Source organism: Callorhinchus milii, unplaced genomic scaffold (assembly GCF_018977255.1).
Source record: "Callorhinchus milii isolate IMCB2004 unplaced genomic scaffold, IMCB_Cmil_1.0 Scaffold2, whole genome shotgun sequence".
Taxonomy (NCBI): domain Eukaryota; kingdom Metazoa; phylum Chordata; class Chondrichthyes; order Chimaeriformes; family Callorhinchidae; genus Callorhinchus; species Callorhinchus milii.
In genome coordinates, this window is record NW_024704743.1 from 41,541,869 (window position 1) to 41,551,178 (window position 9,310).

The following is a 9,310-nucleotide window of genomic DNA, read 5'->3' on the forward strand; positions in this document are numbered from 1 at the left end:
CTGCTTTCATAAATTTGATAGAAATGACTAAGTATTCTGTTGCAGATCAAGAAGGATCAATACAATGGAAAAGATGTTATTTTACGTTACATTTTTGCTCACAGCCCTATTTTGAAATGTGTTGCTTCCTGAAATTATTTTTTTCTGAGGAGGAATCATATGAAAGTCCATTATATAAATAGCAATCTATCTTAAGATCCACACTTTAGATTGCTCTTCTATTCACCTTCCCGCACCCACTCCACAACAGCTCAAGTGCTCAATACATAAATGCAAATGTTTGTCGTCTTAGCCGAAGGAATCTACCCATCCAAATATGCAATACATTTATGGAACTGAGAGAGCATGGAATATTGAAACTCAGATGAAGCAAAGCATAAAACGACCATTACTGTGTACAATGGAAAAATGCCCCACCCTCAAAAATACACTGACTATGATTATTTGAGAAGAATTAATTTGGTTAGCTATTAATCAACATGTGTTAACATGTGCAGTAGAACCTCCATTATGACATGCTTCTGTAGTAGCGGTTGGCTCATACTGTAATTGAGGTGTAGACTTTCCCCATCCCCTCCAGTACTTAACAAAACTTAACAAGAAAGCCAGCTTGCTGGATTGGCAGTCATTACACTTCACAATGGGTTAGTGTGCAATGCAGCATCTTGAAGTGCGACATAATGGTTTTGAAGCATGATGCCAACAGAGCCAATGGATTTCTGCATGAATATCGAGTGACATCATCCATCATGAGATCGGTAGTGTAACCATACTGCTTGGCTAACAAAGTTTTTCTATGTTATTAGACTGGTTGGAATTATCTGAATTCCCAACTATCACCCTATAAAACTTCTTCAGTTTAATAAGAACACAATAACCCTTGCATTTTATATAGTGCCCTTTCGTGTCACCGAGGAATCTCAAAGTACTTCACAGGATATACTGCAAAGTGATGGGACTATGTGTATTTTGTGGCACAATGAAAATGTGTGTCTTTCTCAAGGCAAAGCTGAGTGGGTTAAATAGTGTGAGGGAATAATTTCTATTGTCCACAGGTTCTGTGAAATAAAGTTGATAGAAATTTATCACCAGTTTCTATTGAATAAAAAGTCTCTACATCAAGTAACTACAACAACAACAACAAAATTACACTTATAGAGCGCCTTTCACGTCGGGAGGACGTCCCAAAGCGCTGAACAGTCAGATGTCAGGGCCCGAGCATGGGGGAGGGGTGGTGTAGGGGTGAGGGAAGGCAGAGAGGTGGGAGGGAGACCAAAGGCACGGTCAAAGAGAAGGGTCTTGAGACCGGCCTTGAAGGATGCAAGGGAGGAAGCGAATTGTAGAGACAGTGGGATGTAATTCCAGAGTGTGGGGGCAGAGAGGCTGAAAGCCCGGCCACCGATGATAGGACGGGTCGGGCGGGAGACATGCAGCAGGCTGGAGCCTGATGAACGGAGGGAGTGGGCAGGTTGGTAGGGAGTCAGCAGGTCAGAGAGGTAGGAGGTGGCAAAGCTATGGCCATGGATGGCCTTCAAGGTGAGGACGAGGATCTTGAACTCGATCCTCTGGGGAATGGGGAGCCAGTGGAGTCAGGCGAGGGTGAGAGTGATGGGGTCGTGGAGCCTGGCATTGAGAGTCCACGAACTGCAGAGTTTTGGATGATCTGCAGCTTGTAAAGGGAAGAGTTGGGAAGGCCGATGAGGAGGGAGTTCCCGTAATCAAGCCTTGAGGTGACGAATGCATGGGTGAGGGTTTCGGCAGCCTGAGGGATGAGGCAGTGTCGGAGTCTGGCAATGGTGCGGAGGTTGTGGTAGGCAGTGCCAGTCATAGTGTGGATGTGGGGGAGAAAGGACAGTTGAGGGTCAAACAAGACACCCAGGTTCCTGACTAGCTTTGTGAGGTTGAGTGTGCAGCCGTGGAGGCTGATGCTGCCAGCGCCTGAGATGCAGAGGCACTGGCGTGAGCCAATCAGGAGGGCCTTGTTCTTGCTGACGTTGAGTTGGAGAAAGTTGGCCTTCGTCCAAGGACTTGATGTCGGACAGGAGCTCAGTAGACCTGGAGTTCAGGGTGGAAGCAGAGAGGTAGAGTTGGGTATCATCCGCATACATATGGAAATTTACCCCATGTCTGCAGATGACGTCACCAAGGGGGAGCATGTAGAAGGTGAAGAGGAGGGGACCGAGGACAGAGCCCTGGTTAACACCGCACAAGACAGTGCGGGGGCTGGAGGAGAAAATGTTTGCCATGACGAAGTGGAGGCGGTGTGAAAGGTAGGATCTGAACCATTCAAGGGCAGAATCTTGAAGGTTGAGGTGGGAGGAGAGGCAGTGGAGGAGGATTGAGTTGTCCACTGTGTCAAAGGCGGTGGAGAGGTTGAGGAGGATGAGGAGGCAGAGGGAGCCCTGGTCACACATGGTCAAGATGTCGCTTGAGACCTTGACCAGAGCAGTTTCGATTGGAGGGGTTCGTGGAAAGAGTGAGAGGAGAGGAAAGAGTGAAGCTGAGAGGCAACGGCTCTCTCTCGAGGACCTTGGATAGGAAGGGGAGATTTGAGATGGGCCGGTAGCTGGATAGCTCTGATGGGTCGAGGGAGGGTTTTTTCAAGGTGGGGCTGATGGTGGCTATTTTGAGGGGGGAAGGAACAATGCCAGATGACATGGATAGGTTAATGATGTCGGCGAGTAGTGGGGCAAGGAGGTGGAGCTGGGATTTAAGGAGAGGGGTGGAGATGGATGGGGTCAAGGGAGCAGGTGGTGGACTTCACGGAGGTTACCGTGTTGAAGACAGAGGAGGGAGTGACAGGTTCAAAGGTGTGGAAAGAGGGATGGGTAATTGTGTGGGATGAGGGTAGAGACAGGTTGGAAATTGGGGGGGCAGTGGCAGCTGAGCAGATTCCCTCGATTTTGGATTCAAGTAAGTCCAGCATTTTCTTGCAGTGAGAATCGGAGGAAAGTATCTGCGAGGCAGGTCGGAGATCAAACAAGTAAATGTCTCCTTAGCAACAAGCATATTAAATGGAACTGCATCCATCAAGCTAATGTTGCCTCATTTATAAGATTGAAATGCCCAAGGTAGAAAACTTGAATTAGGCGACTGGATGTCAATCGGATACCTAAGTTCATAACTGATGATAACATCACAGAGAGCAGAACAGGAGGAAATAACTACTGTGGCTGAAGAACAATGGTGAGGCACAGCAGGTTGATTGTCCTCTGTGGTCAAGCGGTAAGGAGACTGATTTATGGGCGATTAGTAGATTTTATGCTACACAATCTTCTTGTGCTTTCTTTTGGTGAATTTGCTGATCAAGGTTCAGGATGTTGACACTTTCCTATTTCAGCCACCCGGTTTCAGCATCAAACATTACCAGGTCAGCTACCGAAGCAAAGTGAAACTGTTCTGCCCCAGTAATATGCTTTAACCCTGACCTGAGAGGAATATCACTTAATGTAACAGCTTGATATGTCTATTTCTTATCACAGCCACCCTGTGGCCTCTCTGCATGAAACTGCCTGTTAAAGGTGAACACATTTTTTGTTGTGGACCTACCCTGTCTGGAAATGGATTCAAACTGCTCAAGCTCCTTTTACATAAGGCATTTCAGGCAAAAGAACAACAACAACTTGCACTTATACAGAGCCCTCCATGCAGGGTAGTGTCTCAGAGCGCTGAACAGTGATGGTGCCTGACTCCGAGCCAGGGTGTGGTGGCCGTAAGCACAGTCGAAGAGGAAGGTTTTCAGGCAGGACTTGAATAAGGGGAGAGGGGGAAGGCGGAGGGATTGAGGGAGAGTGTTCCGGAGTTTCAGGGAGCAGTGGCTGAAACCGTGACCTCCAATGGTGGTGTAAGGTTGCCGGAGCCCCAGTTTACTCAATAGGAGTTGACACAAAGGTTCAAAGAAAAGATCTTTATTCACACACAAGCAGCAATAGTCTCTGCATTAACATTGATATTATATTATTACATCAGCATACAGTTTTATCCAGCATAACAATCAGAATATTACACGCAATAACACTACACTCCGACTGGAGAAAGCACTCCTTTCACTCCGGAGGGTGCAAGGGATGAGTAGGAGGCCAGTGCCGGTCGAGCGGAGGCGCTGGCTGGTGGATTGAGGAGGAAGGAGGTCGGAGAGGTAGGGAGGTGCCAGGGAGTGAATGGATTTGAACATGAGAGTGAGGATCTTGAAGTCATTTGTTCGGTGATGGGGTTGGTGATGGGGAGCCAGTGGAGCCTGGCCAGAACTTTACCCAGATGTGGGTACGGAGTTTGGTCCGGGTCAGTATGCAGTCGCCAGAGTTCTGAATGAGCTGAATCTTGTGAATGGTGGAGCTGGGGAGACTGGTGAGGAGTGAGTTGGAATAATCCAAGTGGGAGGTGACAAACGCATGCACAAGAGTTTCGGCCGCATTTGGGTTAAGATACGGTCGGAGGCGGGCAATGTGGCAGAGATGGAAGAAGGTGTTGCTGGTAAGGGACCGGATGTGGGGTAGGAAGACAGCTGGATGTCAAACCGGACGCCTAGATTGCGCACTGGTTCAGAGAATCTGAGGGAGAGTCCAGGGAAGTTGAGGAGTTTAGATCCGCAGGAGTGAAGACATTGAAGGGAGCAAAGGAGTACGGCTTCTGTCTTGTCCACATTCAACTGCTGGAAGCTTACACTCATCCAGGCCTTGATGTCTGCCAGACAAGCTGATAGAACATCAGTGGACCTGGAGTTAGTACTGGAGGAGATAAGTAGATTTTTGTGTCATCCGCATACATGTGGAAGTTTACACGGTGTCTGCAGATGACATTGCCCAGATGTCATCCGCAGACACCGTGTAAACTTCCACCTGTAAGCATATAAATAAGGAAAAGAAATGGGCCAAGGATGGAGCCCTGGGGTACCCCGCAGATGACCGAACATCCAGGCACGATAGGATAAATCATTTGCTGAGATGAAATGGAGGTGGTTGATTAAGTAAGCAGACAAAGGAGACTAATACCTTTGGAACTGAGCTGGAACCAAACTCAAGCTACAGTGTTTATATTTAATCATCTTAAATAAATGGATTTAAATACAAATTACTTGTTTTTTCCCCCAATTTAAAAATTGTGATTTGTCAAACAAATTACCAATTAACCTTGCTCTGGAAGCAACCCCAATAGGAAGAGATCCTAAGCTGAAAAGACAAAGAAGTTTTTTTCTTGGTCAATAATCACACATATAAAATTGGCCATTCAATTCATGGCTGATTAGCTGCCATGTTCCGCCTCAAAATACAGACATAAGTCATACCACTTTGCAGTGTGAACTGTGAAGCGTTTTGAGATGTCTCAGCAATATTATAAGGCTTGTCAAATCAAATGCTAGAATTTGTGCTATAAAATTTAACACTTCTTGTTCATTATAGTGGAGTGTTAGTCCTGCTACCTAAATAATGGTGCATCTCTTAAATAGTCAGAATTTGTCAGCTGATTGCTTTATGACTAGCACTGTCTGGAGTTGGTCTCTAGTTAATTATACTGCTTCACTTCTGTTTGATTATCCTTCTTGTAGGGGATGGTTTCAGAGACTCCCTGGAGCTGAGCTGGTTCCAAGGTAACATGCTTTTCAATGAAGGTCAGAAGAGAGTCAATCCTTTGTCTTGATATAGCTCATCTGATTCCTGAATGAGGCTGGTCAAAGGTACTGCAAACCTTGACTCTCAGCAACCTGTGCCAAATACTCTCCAGGATTAAGTAAACAGGGTGAGTCCCTCCAGGGAAAGAGTGTGTTTCCCTTGCTAGAGACAGGAAAATTTCCATGTGTCAGTGGTATTCACATAAAGAGCTTTCAGTCCAGTTTTAAGCATGGCGACACATTTTTGCATATGTCAAGTTCCATGCTGACCAAAGATAAAGATGACTTCTGGTCTCATTCATTTGCCCCTATTCTGGCAGTAGTGAGATTTCAGACGGCAAGAGTTATTTTGAAAGTAAGATTAAATACAGACGGTTCTGTTTACCATTACAAAACTTAATGAGGCCCTGAATTGAAATGTGCTGAAGTCTGCTAGACCTGCTTGCTCAAACGGATTGATTCAGTGGTGATTAAGACTGAATCCACAAACTAAGGGTCCTGAATGTGAATGTTAAACCTCAGGGATGTAACCAAGGAGGAACAAATCGACCTTCAGGAACATAAGCTTCTTAATACAATCCAGACCGAATGTGGACTAATGAGGTGAGACAACACTGCTTGTTGTATTAAAAATTATTTCTCTTTTGCATACTAATGGGAATACTGCCCAATTACGTTCCTGCCACTCAAGTGAGTGCTGCCTACATCAACCTCTCAGACCTCCAGCAGCACAGAGATACCAACATAGTGAGTGTGTGTTTTAGGTTCCCGAACAATAAATTACCATGTTGTTTGCAATGCTTGTCTCTAAACATGCATCAGGTTTTCCAGTTTGATTTCCAATGTTGTCAGCTGCTGCAACCTCTGTACATCTAATACTTTTTACAACTAATTAATTATTATTATTAATTAAATAAATATATACTCTGGCAAGGCTATGATTGTGACAAAATGGCAAATCATAACTGCAATTCTTGGATCTTTGTTATTTTCAAGATCATCAAAGCAAGCATTACATAATCTGGTCAAAGCAAATGTTTTCCTGGTTGGGATTAAATAAACACCTGAGTTCCCCTAAATATTCTGACAATAGTTTTCTGGTAATGCTATCCATTGCAATGATAATTTTCACCTCTTCCACCTTACTGGTTTCCAGAAGAGTGCTTGCTTGTATATCTCTTGATCTCCATTCACACGATACCTACTCTTGCCAGTTGCAAGAGTTAAACATATTCAGAATTGGGTAATATTGGAGCTGTTACCTTTGATGGAATGTTTGGGGGTTTTGAAGATTTACTATAAGGATGGAGTCAATTTATTTAATAGCATTAACATTTTGCATGATTTTACCAATTGACCAATAATAATAATAATAATTCTTCCATTTGATATAGCACCTATCATGTTGGGAGTTTGTCTCAAAGCGCTCCATAACATGTAAAGAGTATTGATTGTATTTTGTAGGCAGAGTATTCTTTCCATTGGAGATTCATTCAAAGATGCTATTGATTATACATTGCCAGGGTAATTGAATAGGTTATAGTTTTATACTACGATAGCTTCAACTCGTGGTGGAATCGCTCTGTTTATATATGAATATATTGAAGTTAAATGCTTCTTCGCACAAAGCGTGCTATATAAATGAAAGTAGTTGCTCTATGTAGGTGGGGTATGGAAAATATTTTATGAGTATTCATGGTAAAAATCTGCTTAAAGAAATCTTCCATTTTCTCATGCATGCAATCCTTACCTTCCTGCCTTTATCATGTCCTCCCAACGTGAAAGGTGCTTTACAAATGTAATTTTGTTGTTGTTGTTGTTTATCAGTCAGCTTTGTCTTTGGCTGTATTAACTCAGCGTTAAGTTCCACTATTGTTAAGCACTCATAGACCTACCCCACATGAATGGCGCTATATAAATACAAGTTGTTGTTGAAGTTATTGCTGTATTGCCACCACATCTTTTGACATTTTACAAAAATATATGCATAATATATGGGGGTAGTTTCCACTATATGGTAATGGAGATTAATACCCAACAAAGATAATTATCAAAAATATATAATTTTGAATTTGATTCAGGCTAAATTCTTCTCTTACGTCTGGAGAATGGTTTCTCCGTCCAGGCCATTCAGTACATCAGTGCCATCCTGCTTTCTGCACATAGAACATAGAAACAGCAGAGCTTAGTGACATTTGTACTGACCCTTTGCAACTGTTGAATTGCTATTGAGCATCCACACTGCAACATGGTCAGTTATAATGCAGCTTCTCATTTTACAGACTCCAATTATCTGTCAGATATTATAACATGTCAGACTGCAGTTATTACAATACTCCTTATTCCACTTGAAATAGGGCTCTTTATTGCCTTTTGTTTTGTATTTATAAATAGAATCCATTTGTTATCATCACATGAAGTCCTGCAGCTCAGTGGTTAGAGCACTCGCCTCTTAAGCAAGAGACCTGGGTTTGATTCCCAGCAGGGTGAAACGTTGAGCACGTTTCCTTACTCCACATGCCGCTGTTTACTTAGTAGTAAGTAGGAACCTCATTGTTAGTAGATTGGCAGATCGCCTTTCCGTGGGTAATAATTCCTTAAAAAAAACAATAAATTGGTCACTCAATCCACAACGGTTTGTGGAACACTGCTGTGCGCAATTGGCTGCCGAGTATTGCTCACAAAATATACAGTTCATTCACTTTACAGTATATTCTGTGAAGCGCTTTGAGATGTCTCGAAGATGTGATAAAGTGGTATATCAAATACAATGATTATTATTATTCATTTTATTCAACCGCATGTCACAATCGACATGACAAAAGTTAGCGTAACCAACTTCCCGATAACACTTCAACATTTTCTTTCACTGTCGGTGATAGTCATCTTGCCTTTCCAATTGCTGGAATTGATCCATTCATCTAGCGAAGCCTATGTAAAGTTATGGATACAGAGAGAAATTTGTTTGCCTTCTATCAGGATGGCAGTCAGCAGTTTCAATCCATAGTTTACTGATTGAGTTCATCCAGTGAAGTATTGCAGGAGAGTGACTCTGCACACAAAGACAAGGTATCCATCAGAGATATAATTAGTCTGTATGAAGTTGTTATCTAAAATGGTTCACTCTCTACCCCCACCTGCACACACACACACACACACACACAGTAATGCTGACACCTCACACTCACATGCACACCATACATACATGCATAATAATAATAATAATAATAATAATAAAAATAATAATCCTTGCATTTGATATAGCGCTTTTCACGTCGGGAGGACGTCCCAAAGCGCTTCACAGAACACACTGTAAAGTGAATTCACTGTATATTTGTGGGCGAACGCGGCAGCCATTTGCGCACAGCAATGTCCCACAAACAGTCGAAGATTGAAAGTGACCAATTTTTTTTTTTGTTGTTTTTTTTTGAAGGGATTATTATTTGAAAAACATTTTTGAAAAGGAGGGGAAACTTCACAACATTATCTCAGATAAAGAAGACCCTTTGACCCATCTGATCTCATCCCTCCAGTAAACCTACTCTACATCTTCCCATCACAGCATCAAGCTGCTTTTTCAATGTGTGTCAGCCTGGCTGAATTGGTATGGGTTCAAGCCCCCTGTTGTGATATCAACCCACATACTCTATTCTGACACTCCAATGCAGTACTGGGGGAATGCTGGATTGTCAAAGGTGCTTT

The 9,310-nt window shown here is 43.2% G+C and overlaps 1 non-coding gene across 1 annotated transcript; it reads left to right on the forward strand.

Annotated features, from left to right (window-relative positions):
• Window positions 1–8,026: 8,026 nt before the first annotated feature.
• trnak-cuu lies at window positions 8,027–8,098 on the forward strand. Its single transcript has one exon. It is a non-coding gene; the product is annotated as a tRNA-Lys (tRNA).
• Window positions 8,099–9,310: the final 1,212 nt, after the last annotated feature.